This window comes from Ictidomys tridecemlineatus, chromosome 4 (genome assembly GCF_052094955.1).
Source record: "Ictidomys tridecemlineatus isolate mIctTri1 chromosome 4, mIctTri1.hap1, whole genome shotgun sequence".
In the NCBI taxonomy this organism is placed as follows: Eukaryota; Metazoa; Chordata; class Mammalia; order Rodentia; family Sciuridae; genus Ictidomys; species Ictidomys tridecemlineatus.
The window spans coordinates 208,322,364-208,347,474 of NC_135480.1; the positions used below are offsets into that span (position 1 = coordinate 208,322,364).

General features: G+C 61.6%; 2 long non-coding RNA genes across 4 annotated transcripts in view; both read left to right on the forward strand.

The window, feature by feature from the left end:
• Positions 1 to 227: 227 nt before the first annotated feature.
• The window catches only part of LOC144377415 (uncharacterized), a 51,064-nt gene continuing 26,180 nt past the window's right edge, over positions 228 to 25,111 (forward strand). For all 3 annotated transcript variants that reach the window (XR_013438399.1, XR_013438400.1, XR_013438401.1), the window contains exon 1: positions 228 to 380. This is a non-coding gene — a long non-coding RNA (uncharacterized LOC144377415). The remainder of the gene's footprint in view (positions 381 to 25,111) is intronic.
• LOC144377419 (uncharacterized) lies at positions 2,803 to 15,590 on the forward strand. The gene is made up of 3 exons (XR_013438408.1): positions 2,803 to 4,282; positions 4,548 to 4,648; positions 15,396 to 15,590. It is a non-coding gene; the product is annotated as an uncharacterized LOC144377419 (long non-coding RNA).

Sequence of the window (25,111 nt, forward strand, 5' to 3'; positions counted from 1 at the left end):
ATTCGGGGACCCCAAGTCCCAAACTGAGGAGCCAGCCAGGCTGTGCCCCCCCAAAGCCCAGGGAGGGTCTTCCCGGCTCCCCAGCTGCCCATCTGCCCACGGCCCTCTCTTCCTGGGTGGCGATTCTCTAAGGACACTGCTGCTGACTTGGGCCACAGGATAATCAAGGCTGATCCCTGTCTTAACCCCGGCTTCACACCCACAGGCGCTCCCCATAGGAGGGCACATGCGCAGTCTCCAGGGATCTGGGTGATGTCCGCAGGGGCCATTTTTCAGCTGACCACTAGAGCCTGTGAGGGACCTGTGACGCCATCCCTAGGAGCTCTGCGTGCCCCAGATGTGCAGCCCTGGCAGCTCCCTGGAGCACTGTGGACCTGAGGGTGAGGGTCTCGGGGACACACACGGCCTGGGGCAGGGCCAATCCCACTCAGGGCACCAAGCTGCAGCTTCTGCTCCAAGGGACTTGAGGAAATGGGTCAGCTGAGCCAGGGCGGGGCAGCTGGGTCTTGGTTGGGCGGGACATCCTGGAGCCTGGGCAGCTCCTGTGCCCATCCTTCTGTGGAGTTGTGGCCAGGGAGAGCATGTTTCCCACGCTGTCAGTCTGCCACTCCAAGAGCACACCCTGCAGCTGTGTGAGGGGAAGGGGCTCAAGCAGGAGCAGGGCTGTGGGCTGTGGCCACCGACTGGGTTTTGATTTATGCTTTAAATCCACCCCTCCAAGCTGCACCACTCAGGACTTCCTACGTCCACAGAGCGGGGCACCCATGGCTAACGCAGGCTCTCCCCCATCACCCCAGAGACGCGTACCCACCAGCATGGCACGCGGCCCCCTCCAGGGCAGCTATAGGAGCTGCCTGAAGAGGAGCCAGGCCCCAGAGGCCCTGGGGCTGACCACAGCCACTGCCACCTTGCCTGCTGTGGGATGCCACCCCACCCCGTGCTCCTTGGTGAGCACCCCTGGATGCCAGCCACTGTGACGGCTCCCTGCTCAGCACCCCGGGCAGCAGCCAGCCCCCTTGAGAACCAAGGAAGGAGAGTGGGGGGGTCGCTCACTTCCCAAGTCACCATGGCCAGCAGGTCCCAAGGTCACCACGGCCAGGAGGTGCCAGGGCTGGGGCTCTCCGCCAGCAACAGAAGCCCCCAGGGCCATTAGTGATGGACACCTCCCCCAGCCTCTGGGTCCCTGTGACAGGAGTCCCCGGGGGAGGGTCAGGTGACCCCAGACCCCTCAAGGCTGGGGGACAGGTGCAGCTGGGAGGGAAGATGCTGGAAGCTGAGGCTGGGCGGGGCCTGGCTCCCTCGACCCTTCCTGCACCCACCGTCCTCGCTGCTCCCAGGGACCCCAGCTGTGGGAATGAAAGGCCATCACGCCCCGTGGGTCTGCAGCCCGGGGAAGTGACTGCAGGATGATTTATGGCACGGCTTTCCCCACGGCGCGCCTCTTTGCAGAGGATCCCGTAAGTGGATAAACAGGAAGGAGATTTAATTAGGTGTGCGGCGCGTTGGAGTGGTGATTAGCAAACGGATCCTTTGATGCCCTGTGCTGCGCGCAGCTAATTGCGCAGATTGCAGGGGAATTAATGTCGGGCACTGCTAATGGTTTTGGGGAAGAATGATTTTATTTACACAACATGGACTGCAAGATTATTGAAATGAGAAAAATGGAAGCAGCAAAGAGCCCATGGTTCCCAGAGCAGGAAGGTCCTGCTGTCCTTGGATGCGGATGGCCCTGGGGACCCCGGTGTCCCTTCAGCCCTGCCACACCAGGCAGAGGCATGTGGTGACCTGGGGAGACCAGGGGGACCCTAGGAGGTGTCTGAGGGCCAACGCAGGGCAGGATGCCAGGAGGCAGGGGAGGCAGGAGTGGCCCTGCTCTCCGCCTTCACAGGTGACAGGGGAGACAGGGAGCGGGAGGCCCGAGGGCCTGGCCCCAGGACCTGGAGCCCACAACAGGGCGGGCCCTGCACCTCCCTCCGGGGGCAGCTCTGCCAGCCCTGCCCTCTCCCCGTGGAGACAGTTGGTCTGGGGACAGTTGCCGTCCCCAGAGGCTCCCCAGCCCTGGCCCTGCTCCAGGAGCACCTCCCTTGCGATGGGTGGGCTGCAGGCAGCAGGTCTCCTAGCAGCGGGAGGTGAGCCCAGGACCCAAGGCCTGCCCAGACTCAGAGGTGGCAGTCACACAGTCCCCACCGACTGCCTCCTACGGGCACAGCTCGAGTCCTGGGCAGGGTGGGCTGGACTCTGCATGGAGCACATCAGCTCCAGGAGAGGGAGCCGAGGGGACAGTGGAGAGGGCGCGAGAGCAGGCCCAGGGAGCTTCCCCACTTGTGAAGGCTGAGCAGTGTGCGGACCAGGGCGTGCGGACTATGGCGTGACCACGCCGGGAGTGTGAGGGGCGATGGCATCACGTGCAGACTCCCACTCCGACTGGCTCCGACACACGCCTTCTGCTGAAGCCTGGGAAGTCCATCCGACGCCACCAGACGGGAGCGGGCCAGGCCACTCAGGACAGGGGGCGTGGCCAGGGCCTCACGCATGGCCAGGCACAGGGGCAGGCCCCGAGGTCCAGGAGGGAGGCGCTGTCCTGCACCTGCTCCCAGCCGCCTTCCTCCCGCCTCCTCCTGTCCCCACCCTGTGTGCCTCACCTTCCTGCACCTCCCTTCTGGGGGCTCTCTGGCACCCATTCCCAGGGAGTCTGCTTCCTTTGGCCACACTGTCGGGGGGGGGGGGGCTAGGAATTCACGTCACGGCCTCAGGGGTCCCTGGTGCCTCTGGGCACTGTGAGCCCAGGCCTGGACATGGCCCGCTGCACACCAGGTGCCCGGGGAGGCAACACTTGATGAGGGCCGAGGTGAGGTCGACCCAGCCTCAGGTGCAAGGTGGCTGGGGGACAGTGGAGCTTCACCCTCCTGGGACTCCCATGATGTCCCTTCATATCTCACCATGTCCCATGGGGCTCCCTTGGAGCAGCAAGTGTACTTGCTGGAGGGAGAGGAGGGGGCGGGGGCCCCACAGCTGGACCTCAGGCAGCCTCTCCAGCCTCCTGGGCAGGGTAACCTTCTCCAGGTCCCCTCACCCCCAAGGTGGCCTTAGCTGTGGTCCCCTGTGGGGTGGGATGGACCTTCTGGACCCCAGGACATCAGCTGAAGGCCGTGAGGGGATCTAGTGGGCCCGTCCCTGGGTGGGAGTGAGATTGGGCAGAGTGACCGTGGGGTGGGTGGCCCTGGCACGGGGGTGACCTTGACGCAGGGAGAAGAGACTTTGGGGAACAAGGAGCTGGATGCTCAGGAAGAGCCCAGTGTGGGTCACTCCTGATGCCTGGCCCCTCCCCAGACCCACGTGGGCACTCCCAGCCCCAGCTGCATGGGCACGGCCTGGGCTCCTGGTGTCCAGCAGTGGCTGGTGCTCCAGCCCTTCCATGGCTCCCCCTGCCCGGCTCTCAGGGTGGCTAGCAAGACCCCAGCTGCGGGCCCTGGGACACCTCCCCTGGCCCAAGCCTCTCCAGGCCTTGGCTCCATGATGTCTCCCAGGGCCCTCACTGCCCCCTCTGTCCTCCAGGGGCCTCAATTCATAGGGAAGGGGGGCCCTTGGCCCTGTCCCTCCAGGGCTCCCAGGCAGGGCAGAGTCAGGCTGGACTAGAGAGGGAATCTTAGAACTGTCCAGTTTGTCCCTTCTTTATACTGACAGCGGAGGTGGGAGTCATCTCCAGATGCCACCCATGGCCCTCCTTCCCCCCAGTGCCCTGAGGGAGTTGGCAGGACCCAGGAGGCAGCAGAACCTGGTGACCTCAGTGCCTTCCAGGTGTCCTCACTGCATGACCCAGGAAGAGCCCATGCCCCCAGAGCCTGGGTTCCTCTGTGCCATGGAGTAGCACTCCTGTGACCTCCTGGGCTGCCCCTGGACACCCTCTGGGGACCTCCGCTAAGGAGACAGGCTGTCATGAGCATGCCCTGATAGGAAGGCACATGTGACAGCTGATGGCCACTGGCTGGAGCTGCTTCTGGCTTTTAAAGGTCCCAGGGATCCTGTCTGGCTGCTAATTTGCAGTGTCTGTGGAGAGAGCAAACGTCAGCTTCTGCCGGCCAGGCGGGCGGATCACCAGCCCCTAATTAGTGGTGTCAGAAAAGATGAGGTTCCCCGTGTTCTCATTACACGGAAATTACTTCTGAAAACCAACTCAGAGGGGCCAGGCTGTCCTCTGCAGAGAGCACTGGCCACTGACCAGCAGCCAAGAGCAAATCCAGCAGGAAGGGTCTGGCTCTGAGGGCAGGTGTCCTTGGCACTGGTAAGAGGAGTCCAGGGCCAGGGAGGGCAGAGGGGACAGAGACCCAAGGCAGGGGCTGAGTCGGGGTGGCCTGGGGATTCTGGGTCTGGAAGAGCCTTGGTGTGCCACATTGTGCCTTCCTGCCTTGGAGGGCAGTGGCCTGGGGGCGGCGGGGAGCTGGAGGGAGGAGATGCTGACTGGTGCCCACCCCTGGCGAAGCTGTGGAGGCCCCTCAGCCCTGCTGCCCAGCCGCGCTCCTGAGTGCTTCTTGCTCTCCACTTAAAAGGCTGCTTCTGGCAGACCTCAGGATGCCGTTAACATTTCATGGGCTCCTCTTCAGCGAAGGAGCGCGGTGTACAACCTCGAGCTGGTCAGTGCCTCGTCCGGGTGAGTCTCCCCTCGTGAGCCTGTCTCCTCGATATCACAGAAACCAGAGACGACTCTATGGCGGGGGACAGCGTGGCCAGGCGCTGCCTCTTGCTGGCTGGGACGCTGTCAGATTGAATTCATTTCCAGGGAAAGCGTTGTTAACGTGACGGTTAAACGCCTGGTGATTCTCGTTGCCTTCTCCGAACGATGTTTTGTGGCTGGGCTTTGCCAGCAGCCATGAATGTTCATTGTGTGCATGTGCCACTGGACGGGACAGGGCCCAGCCAGGGACTGACTGGTGGGGCCGTGAGACCTGCCTGAGTCCAGCCCTGAGGGCTGGAGACCTGCTGCAGGCCCGCCGAGGCCCAGGTGTCAAGGCCGGAGCTGGGCCTGTTGGCACCGGGCAGGCAGCACGGGGCCGGCCCCTGCCTCTCCATCCAGAGGTTCCTGACCCCACTGGCAGTTCCATCCCTGCAAACCACCTAGAGGGCCGAGGGTGGAGGTGAACCCCTGAAGTCTACAGACACATGCACTCACTGGTAAGTGCCTGGGTCCATCAGTGGCCCTCAGTAGATGTCCTTTAAACACTTGAACCTGCCCGAGCGGCCAGGTGAAGGCGTGGCCGGCTGTGAGGAGTGGATGAGAATGTGCAGGTGCACAGCCAGCGGCCCCTCTGTCCTGGTAGATGGCAGCCACCAGCGACACATGTTCAAGTCCTCTTACACATGGTGTGTGGGCAGGTACCCTCGTGTCTCCTGGCCACCTCTGTCCCCCTCAACAGAACTGTTTCCTGGCATCCATGCTCCCAGGTACCCAGGAAGCCCAGGGAAGGCCCTCAGAGCAGCTGGCTCCATGGAGGCCCCTGGCTGCTCCTCTCCATCAGAGCCTCCTTCCTGGCACTAAGTGACCCTGCCCCGTGCCCTGGGCAGCTTTTCGGAAATGCTCTCCCTGGTGACGAGGATCCAGGAAGCCTCATTAATCTCAGCAGCACTAACTGGGGTGGGGGCGCCATGTGCAGGGCCAGCAGCCGACGGTGGGGGCTTTCTTCCTAGACCAAGAAAGTGCCTGTGGGGACGAAGGGGTCTCTGAGCAGATGGATGCAGGCAGCACAAGGAGCCGGGCACTGGGGGACGGGCAGCAGCCCTGTGCGTGGACAATGCCTGGCAGCTTGGATGCGGCAGCCTGTTTGTGGCTCATGTCCCAGCCTCTGCCCTCCCCAGCCCTGGCAGAGGCACCGATTGGGAATGTTCTTGGCCCGCCCTCTGGTTGGGATGGGCGTGTCCCCCCAAGAACCATGTTGGAATTAAACTCCCAGTGAGATGGATTTCAGAGGGGCCCCCAAGAGCCAGCGGGCGGAACCCCCATGGTGGGTTAGCATCTGTCTCCAGAGAGTAGCTTGGGTGAGGCAGAGAGGTGGGTCTCGGGCAGGGCCAGCCACTAGAGCGGTTGTGGCAAGGTGAGGTTCCCCCGTGTGTGGTCTCTTCACGTCACATGGCTCTCTGGCGCACTCCTGCCCTGTGGTGCCATTACCAGGAGGCCCCCACACCTGCCTATGGTGAGGAAAACAGGAGCGCATCACCTGCCTGGGTCTTTTTGTAATCGGTCATTTTTTTTTAGTGCTGAGTAATGTTCTACTGTGTGGAGGGGCCATGGTTTGTTTATCCATCTTCCCACGGATGGACACTTTGTTTCCCCAGTTTGGTTGGTGGCCAAGCTATTGTGCAGGTCTCAGTGAGGATCTGGGGTTTTAGTTCCTCTGGGAAAACACCAAGGAGTCTGACGGTGGATTGTGCGGGGAGAATGTCTACTGTTCTAAGAGGCCCCAGGCTGAGGCACTTTGCCTCTGACCAACGAGGAGTGCGTTCCTGTTGCTCCTGCCCTCGCTGGCCCTTGTCCTCGCCAGCGTCTGGGGCTTGGTCACTGGATGAGGAAGTGTGCGTCCCGTCCTGTCTGATGACACTGGGGGTGGAGCATCTGTCCGTGGGTATTAGCCAGCTGAGTGTCTCCTGAAGTGTCTGCAGATCTCGTCTGTTTTCTGATTATTTGGTTTTCTGAGTTCCTTGTGTACACCAAAGATAACAGTCCTCTTCAGCCCTGTGTCTGGCAGATCTCCTCTCCCGGAGCAGAAGTGCTGGGTGCAGCCCAACAGAGCGGTTCTTCCTGTGCTGCAGGGCCTCTCGTAGTGTCACAGGAGGTCGTCCCAGTCTTGGCCAGCCGGTCCTGAGTGTGGCTGCCCTGTGGGCTCAGGAGTTCTGTGCTGTGGTCCCAGCAGCAGGCCCTGCCCTCCTTGTTACTCACTGCTTTTCCTCCCCGCTGTCTGGGTTCCCTCCGCCTCCCTGTCCTGCTTCTCTTCTCCCTTCACTCTTCAAAACCCAGAGGCCACTGGGTGGAAGGAGCTGGCTGCCGGAGGCCGCCTGGGGTCTCCCCTTCTCACCCCCAAGGAAGCAGGCGAGGTCTCTGCACCTGACAGAGGAGAACGCCGAGGCTGGGGGCCAGGCCTGGCGCAGCCCCTGAGAACTGAGTCTGGAGGAGGGCACCTCATCTCCTCCAAAGTCCCTCAGGAGTACAGCAGGGTCAGGGCTGCGGGGGCGGGGCGGGAGGCCCTGACTTCCTGTGGCTGGCAGCAGCTCCCTCCAATTAGCAGAAATGAACAGCCGTTGTCCACAAGAGCCTGGGCGATTAGAAGGCCATTACCAAGTTCCTTCTCTTAATTACATTTGGGCAATGGCAGCAGCAGCCACAGCCAGGGAGCTTCTCCCGGTCCCTGGGGACGTGCAGCATGTGGAAGACAAGAGTCAGACACTGGGCACACGCCTCTGCGTACTCTGGCCCCTGCACGGCTGGCTGTGGGCTCAGTGCATCCACCAGGAAGCTGCCCAGGATGCGTGGTCAGGCACCTTAGGGCCACCGAGGGGTGAGCCTCTTGGCTGTGGCCATGGGGCCGCTTGCCAGGCCTCTTGGTGACTGATTGTCCATCTGTCCATCCATCTATCACCCACTTATTCATTCCTCGAGGACTCGAGCAGCCTCATGTGCCAGGAGATGAGGGACCCAGCCCAACCAGAGAGGCCCCCGCTTGGGACCTGGAGGGTGAGAGGTGGTGGTGGGACTTCCAAATAAATCCAGCTGCACCATTGACGAGAGTCCACAGGGTGGACTCGGAGGGCCTGCTGGGCGTCTTTGCTCCAGCCACGGGCTTCTCTGTGCTTGTTTGCTCACTTGTGAATTGGGAATGGCAGTAGTGCCAATCCAGGATGCTCCCGTGTGGTGCCTGCGTTGGTGAGCGTGGGCCTTGGGTGTTCTATGACCACCATGATGGCCATTCTGCTGTGAGAGACAGGCCTTGATGGTGGGAGGAGGAATCGGGGCCGGCCTGACTCAGCAGGGGACAGCAGGCAGGCAGGGGTGTGGTGGGTGCAGGGTGTGAGGGTGGGAGCTGGGGGGAGGGCTGGGGAGGGGCACTGAGGAACCACACCAAGTCCAGGGGCAGGGGACCCCTGCCAGCAGCATGGCAGTGTCCCCCTGGTCAGCTCTGGACGCTCCTCCTTTAGCTCTCCTCCTCATCATCTGAGGGAGCCCCTTGTGGTGGCGAGGGAAGCTGAGGCTCCTAGGGCAGGGCCAGCGCCCCAGCTGGCCAGGGGGAGAAGGCTCCCCTGGTGCAGTGGCCTTGTCTTTTTGGTGTGTGTGGCACCAGGGCTTGAGCCCAGGGTTCTCTATCTGAGCCTCATCCCCAGCCCTTTTTGAGACAGAGTCTTGCTGAGGTTGGAGACTGTCCTGCAACTTGCAACTCTCCTGCCTCAGCCTCCTGCTTGGCTGGGGTCCCGGGGTGGCTGCCACACCCAGCGGGAACCCTCGACTTAAACATCTTTCAAGCTCAGAGACCAAAGTTAGCTAAAACCAGACGGAACAGAAAGCTGCGTGGGAGTCTGGAGACTCGGCCTGCCCTGCCTGGCTGACCAGGGCAGAGTCCCCCCGGGCAGGCCCTCCCTGCTCCCTCCCTGCTCCCTCCCAGCTCCCTCCCTGCTCCCTCCCTGCTCCCTCCCTGCCTGCCACAGGCTCTGAGGCTCCAGGGTGCTTCTCCCTGGGGGGGGGGGGGCTGCTCAGGACTCCTGCAGGGTGGCCCAGCCCCGAGTCCCGCCAGCCACAAGCTCCTCTGGGGGCTCCAAGGGTGGTGGGAAGGTGAGGCCTGTCCCCAGACGGCTGCTCCTTCCTTCCTATGTGGACAGCAAGGACATTTCTACCTGTCCTGTCTATGTCCTCTGCTGGTGTTAGGTAGAGGTGACACCTCTTGGAGAATATGTCACTTGCACAAGGACATAGCAGGAAGTGGCAGAGCAGACTTCCAGCCCAGCCTCTCCCCAGAGCCCAGCCCTGCCTTGCCGTCCACCGTCTTCCTGTGGCTCATGCGGTGGAGCCTGGGCAGCCTAAAGCCTCAGAGTCCATCCCCTCCAGTTCTGAGGCCAGAGTCAGAGGCAGCAGCCGCCCTCCGGCCCGCGAGGGCTCTGCCTCTCCCTGCGTCTCTCGCAAGGATCAGCCGCTCCAGCGCCTCCAGGAAGTCCTCACCTGGGCCCCTGGACTTCATCATGTCTCCACGCCTTTTTTCCTAAACCAGCCCTCACAAGTTCACACGGGGTCAGGGCATGAGCCCAGCTGTGGAGGGCCCCACTGGGGACCGCTGGGACGTGCTCCCTGTCCTGCCCCGGGAGCCCCTGCTCATGCCCATGGCCGTGGCCCCCCTCATGAGCCCCCATCCCCTCCTTTCATCTTAGCTGCTCCACAAGTTGCTCCTGAGCAGCCTCCTGTCCCCTGCTCCCAGAGGACAGGGTGCCTGGCTCCGTTCTCTACAGATCCATACCCAGAGCACGGTCCGGCACACGAGGAGGGCCAGCGCGTTGGGTCTAGCGGGGAGGGACGAGGACGGGCTGAAGCAATGTGGCCCCCATGCCTGCCGCCCTTGCCGGGCGGCTGGGGAACCAGGCCTCACAGCTGCCCTGGCGGTCCTGCCTGGCCCAGCCGCTCTGTGTGTGTTATCTCTGTCCCTCTCCATCAGCACTGTGGAGATGGCTGAGCAAACAGCCAACTCAGACGGCCCTCCCGAGTGCGGAAATTCCAATAGCGTTTCTTTAAAGTGCCATAGCTGATCGGCAGCAGGTGCCTCTGATGGTTTCTGGGGGAAAAGAAAGTAATTTGGAGCAGAGAAATAGCTATTGATTGAGGCAGGAAGTTACCGCAGCCAGGCCGCTCCGGTTTGTGGGATCCTCCCCGGCCCTCGCCACGCGAAGGCTCCCAGGAGGTTCCCCACTTAGCAGATGCCGCTCAGCTGCACCAACCCCACTTCCCAGGTGAGGAGACGGAGGCCTGGTGGCTTGACGCTCTGGCTGGGGGCCCCACCTGCCCTGGGAGGGGCTGGCCTGGCCCACACAGGCCTCACACCCAGCCAGCTTTGTTGGGCTCTGACCGTGGCAGTTGTCCAAGAGTGCCCAGTGCCCCTCCATGTCCACAGCTGATAGCCTGCGTGTGGAGTGGGCAGAGCCGGGTCAGCAGAGGGTCCTTGAACAAGTGCCTTCTGCCTGCCAACCAGGTGGACAGGGGAGGGGCCCTGCGAGGCTCAGCTGCTTCGCTGGTGTGGGGCCCTGGGGACATACAACCGCTGGGTGGCTCCCCACAGTGAACTATAATGACGTCACAAAGGGAAGGGGCACTGTGTTTTAAAACCCTGGCCAGAAAGGGGCCACCTGGCATGGCGCTGTGAGCCTGCGAGGGGCTAGGGGGCCTGGTGACTTGTCACGGGGACTCGCTGCACCTGCTCTGTAGTCACCTGTTCAAGGGAGGCTTCAAGGCCCACGTGGCCCTGAATGTGGCAGGCCGGAGGCAGGAGGGCCACGGAACCAGAGGGGCTGCTTGTGCTTTGTGGAGATGGAGCCCTGGGGGGCTTGCCTTCTTCCCCCACCCCCTGATCTTAGGGTAGGACAGGGCCAGCTTGGGCCCTGCTGGGTCCTGAACCCTCTCAGAAGCCGCCTGGGGCTCTGCTACAGGGACCTGTGGGCCCAGGTTTGCTGCCCTTCTTGGGGCAGGGCAGGAGCAGTGGCCGGCTGATGTGGCAGTTCATCGGTCTCCATGGGGGCCAGCAGCAGACACCCCTCTCCCCACCCACGCCATCTGCGGGGCGCTCGGCTGCCACGGGCTCCCTGCAGGCCAGCACTGCTCTCTGCCCTCTGCCCTCGCCCGCCTTCCTGGTCATCACAGGCGAGTCCCAGGGCCTTCCCCATGAGCCTGAGCAGGACCCTCTCCCTCCCAGGAGTCTGCTTCCTGCAATCCAGCCTGGGAGGGGCGCCTTCCTCGCCTCCAAGGCCCTAGCCCTTCCCCACCCGCCACATGGTGCTTCTGACACAGGGCCACCTGCCTGCTCTGTTGGGACCTTCGGAGGAGCCCTTGCCTCTGTGCCTGGTGGGAAGGGACACCTCTCCCATCTCAGTCTGGAGCCTTGAGCCCCAGGGGTCCCAGATCTGGCACAGGTGAAGTTGAGGGCATTCAGGACCCTTTGTGGTGTCCGGGAGCAGACCCCCTGGAGCTGGGCCTGCCAGACCACCGTCACCCTGGAGGGGAGACTGGTTGAGGCTGACATGAAGGAGTCCTCAGAGCACGTAGTGTGTTGACACCATGGCTTCGGGTCTCACTGTCACTGCGTCATCGCTGTCCCTTCTCACTAGCCCTCTGTGCCCATCCAGGTGGAGCATCAGCCCCAGGCGGGTGCCTGACTGGCAGGTCCTGGCTCTCGGAATCCTGCACCTAGGCGGGGCTTTCCAGAGAAGGCGGGTGGGACGTTGGCTGGGTGGGGTGCTTGGCCCGGGTGTTGGCAGGGAGCTGTGCCCGCTCAGAGTGCTCTCTCTGCTCAGGAGGAGACAGATGGGGCTGTCAGCTCCACTTATGCCCTGTCTTCCCAAACCCAGCCAAGCGTGCCCTGGAACAGGGGAGCGGCTCCTCCGAGCAGCTGGTGGCATTCGGGGCCAGCATCCCTTGGGGCCAAGTGACGCTGATTAACAGGAAATAATGCACAGGCCAAGGGAGTGAGCACAGCGGCGCCCTCCTGGCTGCAGGCCAGGTCCCTGGGAGACCGAGGAAGGAGTGTAGGGCCGACTTCCCGGCCCACAGCTGCCTCTCTGACAGCCTCAGGGCCCTTGGGAGAGAGGGTTCTGGGCAGGATTAATCATTTATGGTCTTCACTATGAAGGCGACCCAGAGAGGCCAGGTCTTCCCAAGGCCTCCAGTGGCACCCCACCCTGTGCTGGGGAGGCTGGGTACCAACTGGCCTCACCTGGGGCTGCCAATTCGGTTTTCTAGGAGCAAAACCATCCTTTGGGCCTTGACTTATTCTCCTTTCCTCCATCTCCAAAAAATAAACTGGATTGTTTATCACACAAATAACACAGGCCCCAGCAGGAAAACCAGGCCGTCCGGAGAGAGGACGAGAAGGGAGGGGGAAGTCCCCACCTGTGGTCAGGAAGGGGCTCCCAGTTACCCTGTGCTGGGTGTCCCCCAGGCCATTTCGTAATACCCCACTTTTTGTTTGCAACCTGTTACTTTCACTCACAGTCTCCGTGAGCGCTTAGACACGTCAGCAAGCGCACCTCCACCTGTTGGATAAGTCACTGCTGCACAGGGCTGGGACTGGTGCGCCTGCTTGTGCAAAACCCTCCTGTGGGACACTTACAGGTGTGCATCTTAGAGCATCTATGCACCCATCCTCACCATGTCCTCGGGCTAATTTCCTAGATGCATAATGGCAGAGTGATATAAGTGTGCATATCAGTGTCGTGTGTGTGTGCATGTGTGTACACGTATGTGTGTGCATGTGTGTGCATGTGGATGTGCGTGTGTGTGTGCATGTGCTTGTGTGTGTCTGTGCATGTTCATGTGGGTGTGCATGTGCATGGGCTTGTGTGTGTGTGTGTGTGTGTGTGTGTGCATGTGTGTGTGTGTGCATGTGGGTGTGCATGTCAGAACAAATACTTTGTTGTGTTGTGATTAATCACAGTTTTATTGAGATACAACTCACATGCCACAGGCCTCACCCATTTAAAGTGTGCAATCTGGTGGTTTTAGTGTGACCCCGAGTGGCGTGCCCACCACACTCACCTTAGCACATCCCCAGCACCTCAAGAAGAGAGCTCCAGCCCCCCTTGCTCTGGCTTCCACTCTCCTCCCCGCCTGGACTCCTCCCTCATTAGTGGGAGAGTGGGTCTGTCCTGGGGGCTTCTTTCCCTGGGCATGCTGTTTTCGAGGTCCCTCCTGGCCATGGCCCATGTCCTCTGTCCCTTGTTCTTGCCTGGAAGCTCCCTGTGTGGAGTTGGTGTTTAATAATTGCTGCCACTCAGGGCTCCTCCCATGCCACGGTGAGAGTGGCCACCTTGGCCTCCCACTTAGGTCGGGCTGGTCTCTGCCTTTGCCCTGCTCTGGGCCTGCAGCGCCCAGCCCTGCTGCTCCCCTCTGGGCTCTGGGGAGGGAGCTGACCCGGAGAGTGAGCAGTGCAGCCTGACTGCCTGCTCTGGGCCGGACATTCCCCCCACCCTTCCACCTGCTGGGTAGCCCCATCCCAGCCAGGGAGGGAGGCTGAGGGAGGACTGTGCAGCCCCAGCCCACGATGCCAGCCTCCCCTGGACTCATCCTCACCTGGCTCACTCTTGCCCAGGGAATGGACTCCTGGTCTCCAGCTTCTGGCCTGCTAGAGCAGGTGGGCCACAGAGGGCAGCCCGTCCCTGAGCTATTCTCAGCACGCCCACCACAAGGGCAGCTGGCCGAAGAACGCTGTGGGCACATGCAGGGCACATGCCTCAGCTGAGGGGCAGGGAGAGGGTCAGGGGCCAAGGGCTACTTTTGGGGTCTGGAAGGACACGCCCCAGGCTGTGGAGCATGTGGTTTCCCCTAATGCAGGTTCCAGGTCCTTGGGGCGAGCAGCTCGGAGGGACACAGCTGAGATTCAACCGCAGGGAGTCCTGGGGCCACCAGGCTGCAGACTCACCCCTAGTGGAGACCCCATACAGGCAGGGGCTGAGCCCGCTGCACTCACAAGAATCTCGCTCTCCAAGTGGACCGAGAAGAGGGTCCCACATGTGACCAAACGCTACTCCCTCTAGGAAGGCCATGCCCTGGGGGTGGGCGGCTCCAAACAGTGGCCCCAGCTTGTCCTGGAGAAGGCCCCCCTTGGCACACTTGGCTGTGCAGGAAGAGACCCCTTCCCACCTCTGCCTTCTGGTCTGGGCTCAGGTGCGATTAATATCTCATGCCCAGGGAAGGCGCTGGCATTTTGCTGGATGGCTGCAATTAGCTCCGGAGCCTCCTTCTCATGCTAATAATCAGGCTGCTTATCATAATGGTTTATCAATCTACTTCACAGCGTGAAGCCAGATGCAGTGCACGGACACCGCCGCCCGCTGGGCCCTGATTGGGATGGCTCTCTAAGGGGGCTCAGTTCCTGGTGGGGTGGACTGGGGCAGAGGCTCAGTTCCAGGCATTCCCTGTGGCCCAAGCACAGGGACTGAGGGCCAGAGGCGGTGTTTCAGATCTCTCTCTTCTGCTGACGTTGCCCCTTGACTGAATTCTCTGGAGGTGGTTGGGGCGCTACTGGAAATTTCTGTGGAAGGAACGTCTAAGTAGAAATTTTGACACCGGGTCAAGGGAGACGGTAGAATTATTTGGTGGGTGATTTTGAAAGTTTTGCAAAAAGGTTTTTCACGCATGGGTCGTCACTCTGTATCACATGACCCGCTGTCCTGGCCAGGAGTGGCAGACACACAGAGACTTGCCAGTGGCTATGAGTCGGCCTAGTGGCACAGCACTGCCCGACAGGGCTGACCCGCCCCCCAGTGACAGCATCTTCTAGGGACACATTATGCAGAGCCAGGGCTGGCTGGGGTGGGGGCCGAAGCTGTGGATATTGGGAGAGGTGGCTCAGCAGAGCCTGCGGCCTACCGGGGGGTGGGGGAGCACTGACTCCTGTCCCCAAAGAAACCCACAGGTGGTAAGTGGCTCTTGTGTGGCACCTGCATCCTGAACAGCAGCTCCCGGGCTCGAGTCCTATCCTGCCCTTGGGGACACTCTTGTTGCTGAGGGACACTGGAGGCTCTTCACCAGGTGCCCCTGCCAGGACCTCTGTCACCGCAGACAGGCACATCTCCCAGAGGCCTGCTGGTGTGCCCGGCTCTTCTGATGGGGCCTCTTGCTGCCCCTTAGGGCCTGGCTGGGATCCCTGGTGGGCTGTCTCCCCACCGAGCCCCTAGGGGGCGCCCTCTGAATGGCAACAGGTCCATCTCTTCAAACTTCCCAGCGCCCAGGTGACGGAGTCCGGGCTGGGGACGGTGAGACCCAGTCCACCACACACCCTATGTGCACTTAAGATCCCACTGAGTCCTCTCCTGTCCTGGAACACCATCCAGACGCTGTGTGACCCCACCTCCGCCTTTGGGACAGCAGTCAGTCATCTTGCAGGCTGTCTGTGACTGGGGCTCACCAGGTGGCTTTCCTGGTCAGATGGAGGCCCGCATTTAGGGCAGGAATTGCAGAGAGGCAGGGCTCTGCCCCGTGAGCCACGTGGGTACGGGATGGGGGCAGGTTTTAGGGAGTCGAGGGCTGGTTGGACAGCGTCTGCTGTGCCTCGCTCCTAGAAGGTTACTATTCTTCTCTTGGAATTAATAAATATCTTGAGGGAGGTGCTTTGAGACTATGCAAATGCGTTATTCCTCCTCAGACTTGCACTCCTTACTTTCAGCGTCCACGGTGGACCTTGAGGACGTCCGACTGAGCCATGATTTCCGTGGGACTGTAATGGTGAAGTTTTATTCCCCTCACTCCTTTGCTTACGAATTAGAATTCTTCTCAAGGAAGACGTCCCTCCCCCCCCCCATTTAATTATCTGTACAGTTATTTATTTATAGAGTGTGAACACAGGGACACTTATTTGTCATTTGGTCCTGTTACTGTGTCTTCGCGGGGGAACCCTGGGATGTGGCGCCCTGCTCCCTCTCTGACCCTCAGGAAGCTCTGGCTCACCTGTTCTGCCCACTCCACCGACAGGTCCTCTCCTCCAGGGAGGCCAGGGGCTGAAAAACAGTGCAATTCACGACCCACATTCCTGTCCCCAAGCCTCCGAGGCCCCTCTCCCACCCCGTGTTACCCTGGCCACCAACAAAGGTGCCCGCAGGCCTGCAGGGTTAGGGGCAGGCACCACACTTGGCTGGCGGAGGATGTAGGGAGAGAAGAGCCGCCTCCAGGTGGGGAAGATGAAGGAGACCCGGTTTGACTCCCGGGGGCCGCCGGTGACACAGGAGGTCAGGCTGGGAGGGGCCTCTGTGACCTTAACTGCCAAATGCCAATGTCTCGGCTTGGCACAGAATCAGGAGCCACCACACAGCTTTGTAGGTTCAAACAGCAATTCTTTATTCCCGATCTCACACGGCCTCCACACAGGTTCAGGGGCAATCCCCATCGGGAACTCAGGCAGCAGGCACGCCCTACTCCCAGCAGGAATAACCTTCAACCTGCAACTTCCCTAAACCCGGATTATCTTAAACGGGAACACCCTAAACCCAAATTGTCTTAAACCCTAAAACTTCCTAAAACCTGTAGGATACACCCTAATCCTGGATCCACCCTGGTTCTTGAGCAGGGTCACCTTTCTCAAAGACACATGCAATGTCCAAGGCAAGTCCATTTAACATGGGGTACGCTGGCAAGGAAATTTCAATGCGTCATTCCTACTTGGCAATGGCCCTCAGCACTTAAGTAAGGGACCGGGTTGAGAAAACAGGCACCTTGGGCACCCTCTCTGTGAACACCTCTGTCCCTGTCCATCTCTGGCAGCCCGCTCTGCCCTCTGCATGGACTCTCCTTGCTGAGCTCTCCCTGTGTTGGAGGGTCCACTGCCTTGGCTCCACACTGACCTCTGCACATGGCTGGGAATGCCCTGACCCCGCTCCTTGGCCAAGCCGCAGACAGACAGGACCTGGTCCCTGCCCCTTGACTGGTTGCAGACTGGGTTCTTGCTGCTGCCAGTCCTCTTGTTAATGACCAACACGTCCCTTGACTAGTCCCAGAGAGCTCTCCTCGTGCGCCGTCAGTGTGCTCTGTGAACCTGCCCCTGGCCCCTTGAAGCTGGCACTGTCTCTGCCCTTTGCTTTCTCAGGCTGCCTGACCCCACTGTCATGTTAACCCTCCCACCTTCCCACCTGCTGTGGGCTGGGGCACACCCCTGGGAGCTCATCACCATGACAAATGGCCTTTTCGCTGTTAGTGGGTTCTGCGCATCTGCCTTCTCATGCCAGGCTGCAAATCTTGCCAAAGGCCACCCATAAAAGTCACCGGTGCTCACCCGGCAGCCAGACGGCCTTCCTCTTCTGGGGATGCGCTGTGGAGACAGGAACAGGGGCTGGCTGGGGGTGTGGAGTGGACACCCAGGCCCAGCTGCCCTTGCCAAGAGGGGGCAGGACACTCTCCATGACTGTGGGTGGGGAGCTGCAGCCCAGGTCATTGTCCCTAGGGATGCCCTGGCACAATGCCAGGATTGATGCTGGGTGGGGCAAGGTGAGTGACATTAAGGTGTCTCTGGGTCGGGTCCCCAGGGCTGGGGCAGAGCACAGCACACTGCTCTCCCAGAGCATGTAGACTGGTGACCTTCTGCTTGGACCTCAGAGAGGCCCTGGCCTGCCTTCCTGCCTCTGCTCCTGCCCACTGCTTCTGTGCGATGCAGCCTCTGCCCACTTCCTTGAGCCCCATGGGTCCTGCTGTGTGGCCCCTGGACCAGCTGCATCAGCAGCCCCTGGGGACTTGCTAGAAACGCCGAGTCAAAGATGGGGTGGTGCCCAGCATCTGGTGCTGAGGCTCACGCTAGTTTGAGGGCTGCTTTGCTTCTCTGGCCACAGTCAGGTCAGGGAACTCGCTGGCCTCAGTTCCTGTGGTCCCCATCAAGGCAGGACGCACGGCAGGGCATTTGTGAGTGCCCACGGGGGCGGGAATCGCTCACAGAGTGTGATAGATGATATATTTCCCTGTTTCCCGGAGGCAGAGATGGGTGAAGTGGCTGCAGCCCTGTCTAAGGTGCAGTGCCTCCTGGGGACAGAGTCCAGCCTGGAGCTTGGAGGCGAAGGCAGAGCTCCCCAGGCGTCCTTTCCCTCTGCCAAGGGCTGGTGGCCCTCCCTGCTGCCCTGGCGCCGACCCTCGCCCGCCCGGCCCAGCACAATGGGCTTGGGGCTGCCTTCTGTCTCCCCACGCAGCCCGCAGAGACAGCCCATGCCGCCTTCTTGGTGTCCCAGGCATTTAAATTGCCGTTTTATTTAAATTTATGTCCGAAGATACAGGCGGTGAAAGGGCCGTTTCAAAGTCAGTTTCTTCTTTATGGCTTTATGGGGATCGCATCGGGCAGCTGTCGGAAATATCTTCTGCTCCCAGCACGGCAGAGGGTCACGTGGGTGCACCGGCCCTGGCTGCTCTAGGAAGGGATTCTGTCTCCCAGTGAGGGAGGAACTCTTCCTTAATGCCCTACTGTCAGACAGAGCCCTGATCCCTCCTTCATGCTGAGCCCTGATCTCTTCTTCATTCTGAGACCTATCTTCCTCCAGGCTGAGCCCTAATCCCTCCTCCTGTTAAGCCCTGATCCCTCCTTCATGCTGAGACCTGTCATCCTCCAGGCTGAGCCCTAATCCCTCCTCCTGCTGAGCCCTGATCCCTCCTTCATGCTGAGCCCTGTCATCCTCCAGGCTGAACTCTGTCCCTCCTCCAGCTGAGCCCTGGTCCGTCCTCCTGCTGAGCCCTGATCCCTCCTCCAGCTGAGACCTGTCTTCCTCCAGGCTGAGCCCTGATCCCTTCTCCTGTTGAGCCTTGATTCCTCCTTTATGCTGAGCCCCGATCTCTCCTTCATGCTGAGTCCTGTCTTCCTGGCTGAGCCCTAATCCTCCTCCTGCTGAGCCCTGACCCCTCCTTCATGCTGAGCCCTGATCCCTCCTCTAGCTGAGCCCTGATCCCTCCTTCAGGCTGAGCCATGATCTCTTCTCTAGCTGAGACCTGTCCTCCTCCAGGCTGAGCCCTAATCCCTCCTCTAGGGTGAGCCCTAATTCCTCCTCCAGGCTGACCTCTGTTTTCCTCCAGGTTGAACCCTGATCTCCACACTGAGCCCTGGTGCCAGAATGACCTCCTATCCTAGTCACAGACAAGGTCCTGTCCCTGGTCCAGCCTGGGTCCTGAGCATCTCTGACTGGCCCACATGACTCTGCTGTGGCTGGTGAGGGTGGTAGTGGTAGTTAGCTGGGCCTCTTACAGACTTGCGAGGACCTCTGGGCAAACCCACTCCCTCCATAGAGGAGTGTGGGGCTTGTTCTGGTCCCTTCTGGGCGGAAGGCCCAGGCTCAGCACACCAGCATGCTGTCCTCCCTGGGGTCAAGCCTCAGTTTCCCCATCTCTGTTTCTTCAACCCCAGGCCTGGAGGGAAGAGGAGCATCCCTCAGAGTTGTGACCATTTGCAGTTCCTGGTGCTTTTCCTGGGTCAGGGGAGGGTCCCTTTGGGTGGAGCTGCCCAGATGTGAGCCGCCCGAGGCCTTTGGGCTGGGACCCACGAGGACCAGCTGGGGCCAGTGTGGCAGGCCTGCTGGGACCATTGTGGACGGTTTCATCTTGAATTCAGCAGGCTCTGGACATGCTTGGGGAAGGCTCGGAGACTGGGGGAGGACCCTGTCTCACCAAGCCCAGGGGGAGATTTATTTCTCGTTCTTTGCCATCTCCATGGCCACTTGGTATTTCTGTAGTTATCAGCACACATTCTGGTCTACTTGGTCAGCACCCAGACCCCCTGCCCACATGGAGCAGGCACTCCAGAGCAGGGGTGATCAACAGCTCCTCAAGGACAAGATACTGCAGGGCAGTGACGGACACCAGGACAGGTGGTGTGCCAGGGTGGTCACTGGGGGGGCTTCTAGTTCTGAGGGTGGGGTCCCAGGCGTCTTGGTCAAGAGGGAAGAAAGCCTCCTCCCCTGCTGGCCCCTTCCTGCAAGAACCGGGGGTCCTCAGGGCCAGGTGCTGGGCGGGATGGAGGCATGGCCAGACACGGGGCCTCCGACTCCTTCAGAGCCCATGGGAGGGTCCCCTGGGGACTCGCTTGTCCCTGGTCTTGTCCTGGCCGATGCTCCTGCAACAGCAGCCTGAGAGGCTGTGGTCTCCACGGCAGGGCTGGTCCTACGGGGGTGTGCTTGCTCACTTGGCAAAGGACTCCTCAGAGTGCCAGGGCCTATCTGCCATGGGCAGGTGGCCAAGATGGTGAGCAGGTCAGGCACAGACCCTGCCCTTGGGACTTTGCAGGGCACATGGACAAACCCCTGACCAGGAGCATATGACCAGTTGCCCCATGAGGAGCCCCTTCTAGGGAGGTGCCCGTGGCTGAGCGCTCAGGGATGAGGGGTGGTCTGCTCTGGTGAAGCGTCCGGGCAGAGGGGACATGGTGAGTGCAGCTTGATGGGGGGCAAGTCCAGCAAACAGGGCAAAGAAGGACTCAGAGGGCTGCAGGGCAGGATCGGTGGGCAGCCAGGTTAGGGTCCCGGGGACAGTGGGTTTCCAGCAGGACCGGGGCACCATGAGGTTTGCCTGGTAACGAGGCTGAGGACATGCTGAGGGTTAGGGTGGGGAGGAGGGGTGCAGCTGGGCCTGGGGGTGCCAGGAGGAGGGGCAGGGCTGCCGGTGGTGGCAGAGGTGGGGAGGGTGGAGTCTGGACTGGGGGGGAGGGGTCTCGGGGGAGCCAGAGTCATGTCCAGGGCATCCGTCCTCTGCCAATGGCGAAGGTGGGCTGGGCAGTAGTGATGGCCAGGGGGACAGGAGGAGCGGGCTGCCAGGACCAGCAGGTGTTGCTGAGCCCACCCGGGAGCTGCTTGTGGAGGGCGGTGGCCGGCAGCTATGTTGGGCTGCGGGGGCGTCGAGTGAGACGCATCCCGGCTGCAGTGGTCCTGGGGAGCCGGGGGAGCCACTGGGGGTGGAAAAGCTTTGGGTCTGGACGCCAGATTGGAGTGGGCTGTGGAGCTGGTGGGAGGTGAGAAACGGGGACAGTGGGTGCCGCCAATTCTCCCATTTTCTTTTTTTTATACTTTTTTGTCACGCTACAGTTTTATTTACACGATCAGTGCAGGGCATGTGCTAGAATGCCGACTCAGATCCTCAAGCGCATCGTTAACAAAAGAGGGCAAAATGCAGGGAAGGGGTGAGGGGACAGTGGGTGCTGCTGTCCCTGTGCAGCGGTGGTGACCTCAGGGCGTTCCCAGGCCCAGCGGCATCGGGGGTGTGGTGGCCTGTGTGCAGGAGTGGGGGTGTTGCCCTGCACGGCTGGCCTCCTCTGCCCATCCTGGGTGTCCCACGGGGGCACAAACTGCAGCTCAGAAAATAAGCAGCAGGCTGTGCCTCCCAGCCGTGCCGCCCAGCCGAGTCCCCCGGCCATGCCCCGTGGCCTGCTGACTGCAGGCAGGAGGGGAAGGGGCCCGGGGAGGGCGGGGAGGGGTGTGGGTGCAGGGAGAATCTCCCGGTACACCACAGAGGCCTACGGGTGTGTGAAGGCTGGCAGGCTCCCTGGCAGGGCGTGGGCCTGGCTGGGCCCTGCAGCATGAAGCCTGGCAGGGTGGGAGCTGTGTTGGTGGGCCACGGGTTCACCTGGGGCACGCGTCTGGCCAGGCTGGGCCTGGGCTGGGGCTGGGGCCATGGGTGGGGAGACCCTGGTCCTCACAGGCGCGAATGCCCACGCCCACTGGAGCTGCTCAGGTGTTCCCATGTGCACACGCACACGCACGTGCAAGCCCGCAGGCCTGAGGGGCCACGTCTTCCAGAGGGCCCATGGGCGAGTCCTTTTTCCCAGGACCAGGCAGGGACACTTTGGAGCAGGGTAGAAGCCCCAGCCTCTGATCGACCTGCCTTTAACCAAGTAGGTGACAGCATGGCCTGTCCCGTGTGGTCCCAGAGGGGATGCGATTCAAGAGGAAGGAGGGCAGTTCCTACTTTCTCAGCCTGCCAGGGCGCGCCTTGGGCCCGTGTGGGTCAGACGCAGGGCATCTGTGAGTCCAGGCGGGCTCTCGCAGACGGCTCTCTCCAGGTGTCTTGTCACCATCGCGCGACTCTGCAAGCTACGGTGGTCACCTCAGCCCCCCTTCCTGGTGGCCCCCGAGGCCTGGTCAACGCTGGCTTCTTTGCCCCGCCAGATCTCCGAGGCCCAGCTGACAGCTGGCTGCGTGAGTTCCATCCCATGGCACCTCTGGCCAGGGGACTTACCTGACAGACGGGCGGGGGCCCTGGGGGGTGGGGGCACGGGCCCTCCTCACCTGGTGTGGCGGGACCTTGGGCTGTCACTGTGGAGAGGAGGGCCCTGGACATGCAGGGCTGGGTCTTGGGGAAGCTGGGTCCTGTGGGCACTATAGCCTTGTGGCCACCCGGGCTATGAGCAGGGATTCCAGCCCGGCCTCAGGACAGGGCACTGTCTGTGCTGCTGGTCTGCAGTGTGGGCTGCAGAGGGGACATTTCCTGTACTTCCCCTAGATGACCGTGGAGTCATATGAGGCTGGGGCTGGGGGAGGAACTGGGGCACCTAAACGTGCGGCTCCTGGGTACTGGGTCCCAGAGTGTCGCTAGAGACCCCATCTTTGAGGGAGAACCTGAGCCATCCTCTTGAACTTTCCGCTGCTGCCCTGTGAGCAGGTCTCTCTGTGGCCCCAGAGGACAGCCTTCCAGAACGTTGGCCCTAGCCATGTCCTTACGCCTGTAAGACAGGCTCTGGGCTTCCCCTTGGGGGATGCAGCCAGGCCCAGACTCCCGTCCCTCCGGTCCCTGTGCAGTCCCCACTGCCCACTAGATGGCACTGTCTCCTGCCTCCCAAGTTCCAGGAAGGCGGAGGGGGTCTCCAAGGCCTGTGCTCTGCACTAAGCTGGGGACAGAGACCCCCGAGGGTGAGGAACCTCCCACTGCTGGGTCAGGGGCCCACAGAGGGTCTTGTTCACTCGTTGTAGGAGAAGCACTGTGTGACAGGTAGTGGCCCTGGGCAGGGTGTGTGCCCATGTGCCTGTGCGCTCTGTGTGCGTGTGTGTGTGTGCACGCGTGTGGGCACATGCACGTGCACACATGTGTTGTTTAATATGTTTGCACAGAGAGTGGGTACATGTAAATGTGTGCATGCGTGTGTCTGTGTGTGCGCAGCTGGGTGAGGGCATCTCTGGGTGGGCAGGCAGGGGTGGGGCCTCTCCGTCTGACCCACTCCAGGCCAGGCCTGCGCACAAGCTGGACTCAGAGGGGACGAGACCTGCTCGGCCGCCACCTCAGGCCCCCACCACTCCCAGGCTGGGTTTGCTCTCTGGGACACTCAGGTGCCCCAGGCCCTCATCCCCGTGCGACCCCTAGGACCCCCAGGGTGTGGTCCTCCCTGTGGACAGTGATGTGATGTGGACTGTAGAGGGACTTGAAGTGGCATCTGAGGGATGGTCACTTGCTCCTGGCAGCTGCATTGGGACCAATCGGAGGCCCAGGTTTCCACCTGTTGTGGAGTGCCCGGGACCCGGGGGGAGAGGGACAGAGAAGCACTCCTCGGAGCTCTGCCCCGGAGCCTGGCCTGATGCGGGGGCAGTGCTGCCCGGGGGCTGGTACCCCCTGCTCCCTGCTCGGCCCCCACCCAGGATACAGCCCAGGTTGGGCCCACTCCATCAGCAACGCAGGGTCCGGCACGAGACCTGGGGGGCTTGTCATTCCTCCCCACCGACTGCTGCCTGCCCTCGTGGCCTGTCAGCTGGGGGTGTCAGCAGAGGAAAGCCCGAGAGGATGGGGTGCTTCTCAGGGCCCAGGGCACGGGAGGAGAGAATCAAGAGCCTTCCCAGGAAAGGGCTTGCCTGACCTGGCCCTGGACCCTGGCTATCACTGGCATAGCTCCTAGGAGGAGGAGAACCTGGGGGGGGAACCTGGGGGGGGTGGGGAAACCTGTGGCTGGGCGCTGGGCGTGTCTGAGGGTCAACTTGTCCTGGCCCAGACATGGAGGCCCAGTGGCTGGACCCTTTGCAGAACATTCCTGGGGGTGGAGGTGTTCTCTGGTGCCTGGGACTTGGGAACACGCCATCCCGGGGCCACCCGAGTCACTTCGTGGTGAAACGTCCACTGACAGGTGGTTCCCGGGTGAGGGGTGAAGCCGCTCTGGGTGGGCCAGGCTCCAGCCTGACCCTGGCCTTGGCGTCTTATAGGGAGGCTGGGCGGCTGGCCCACCAGCGCTTCCCTTGGCGCTCATGAGGGAGCAGGGTTGAGGATGAGGTCCCTTTGCTGCTCTGCAGGAAGGTGCGGTGGGTCCCCTCCAGGGGGTGGGACAAGGGGCCACACACCCCAGTGCTCAGCTCCTCCAGGTGCAGGCTCACCCCCTCCTGCAAAACCACAGCCGTCGGGGGCAGGCTGGGGACACGCAGCGCCTGTCCTGGGTGCTCAGCCCAAGGTGTCTGTGGTTGAAAGGGGAGTGGCACCTGTCACTGCAGAGCACCGGCGGTGGCACCATCCACCAAGGCCACGAGACTGTCCCCTGGGAGGACATGACTGTCCCATAGCATAGAGGAGCTCCTGCCCTCTGGGAGGCTGAGGGACAGCCTGTGGGGAAGAGTGCAGCCAGCCCTGCGCGGCCACTGGTCTGACCATCCCCACCCGGGCCTGCGGGTAGCTTTGGGCCCTGATGCTGTGAGTGTCCATCACTGCCCTGGACCTCTTGGGCCTCCCCCTCTCCCCCAACCTGCCATCACACCAGAAGCCGCTCTCCAGAGCCTTCCATGGCGACTGAGCCCCTCTATCCCAAGCTGGGTTTCACGGGTGGTCTCCGGGGAACACTGGCCTCTCCTGGGAACGCACTCCTCTCTGACCACTGGCTGGCACGGTCGAGAGCCCCTGACACCGGGGGGAGACATGTCCTCGAGGTTCCGGGGTGGCCCTGGGTCGATGCTCTGGAGTTGCCAGACTCAGTGTTGGAGGCCCGTGTGGCCCCTGGGTCTCCCTGGCCGGTAGGTCTTCTTGCTGAGTGCCCCCAGGTCATAGACGGGCACTTCTGGGGGCTTGTCCTGCTGAGCAGAGCCCAGGCGTGTGGGACCCCGTGTCTGAGACTCACACTGCATGCCAGGGCTGGCCACTCTGTGTGTGAGGTTCTGAGGGGACTTTGGGGACCCTCCACTCCAGGAAACGGTTGAGACCCCCCAAAACCTGGAAAATCACCCAGTGAGATTTCTCAGAAAGTCTGCTTCAAAGTGATCTCTCAGGGAAGTGAGGAAAGTGTCCTCACCAGTTAGCCCACACGGATCGCACCAGAGGTTGGTGTTTATGAATTTTTAAAAACAACACATCTGCGTTTATCTGGCCTTTCTTTTCTTGTTAATCTTTTTTTTTGTCTGGGGGCCTTCCTGTTTGGGGCAGTGCGGCGGCGGGCAGGGCTGGGCCTGGAGCGCTAGCTCAGGCTGTCTAAAT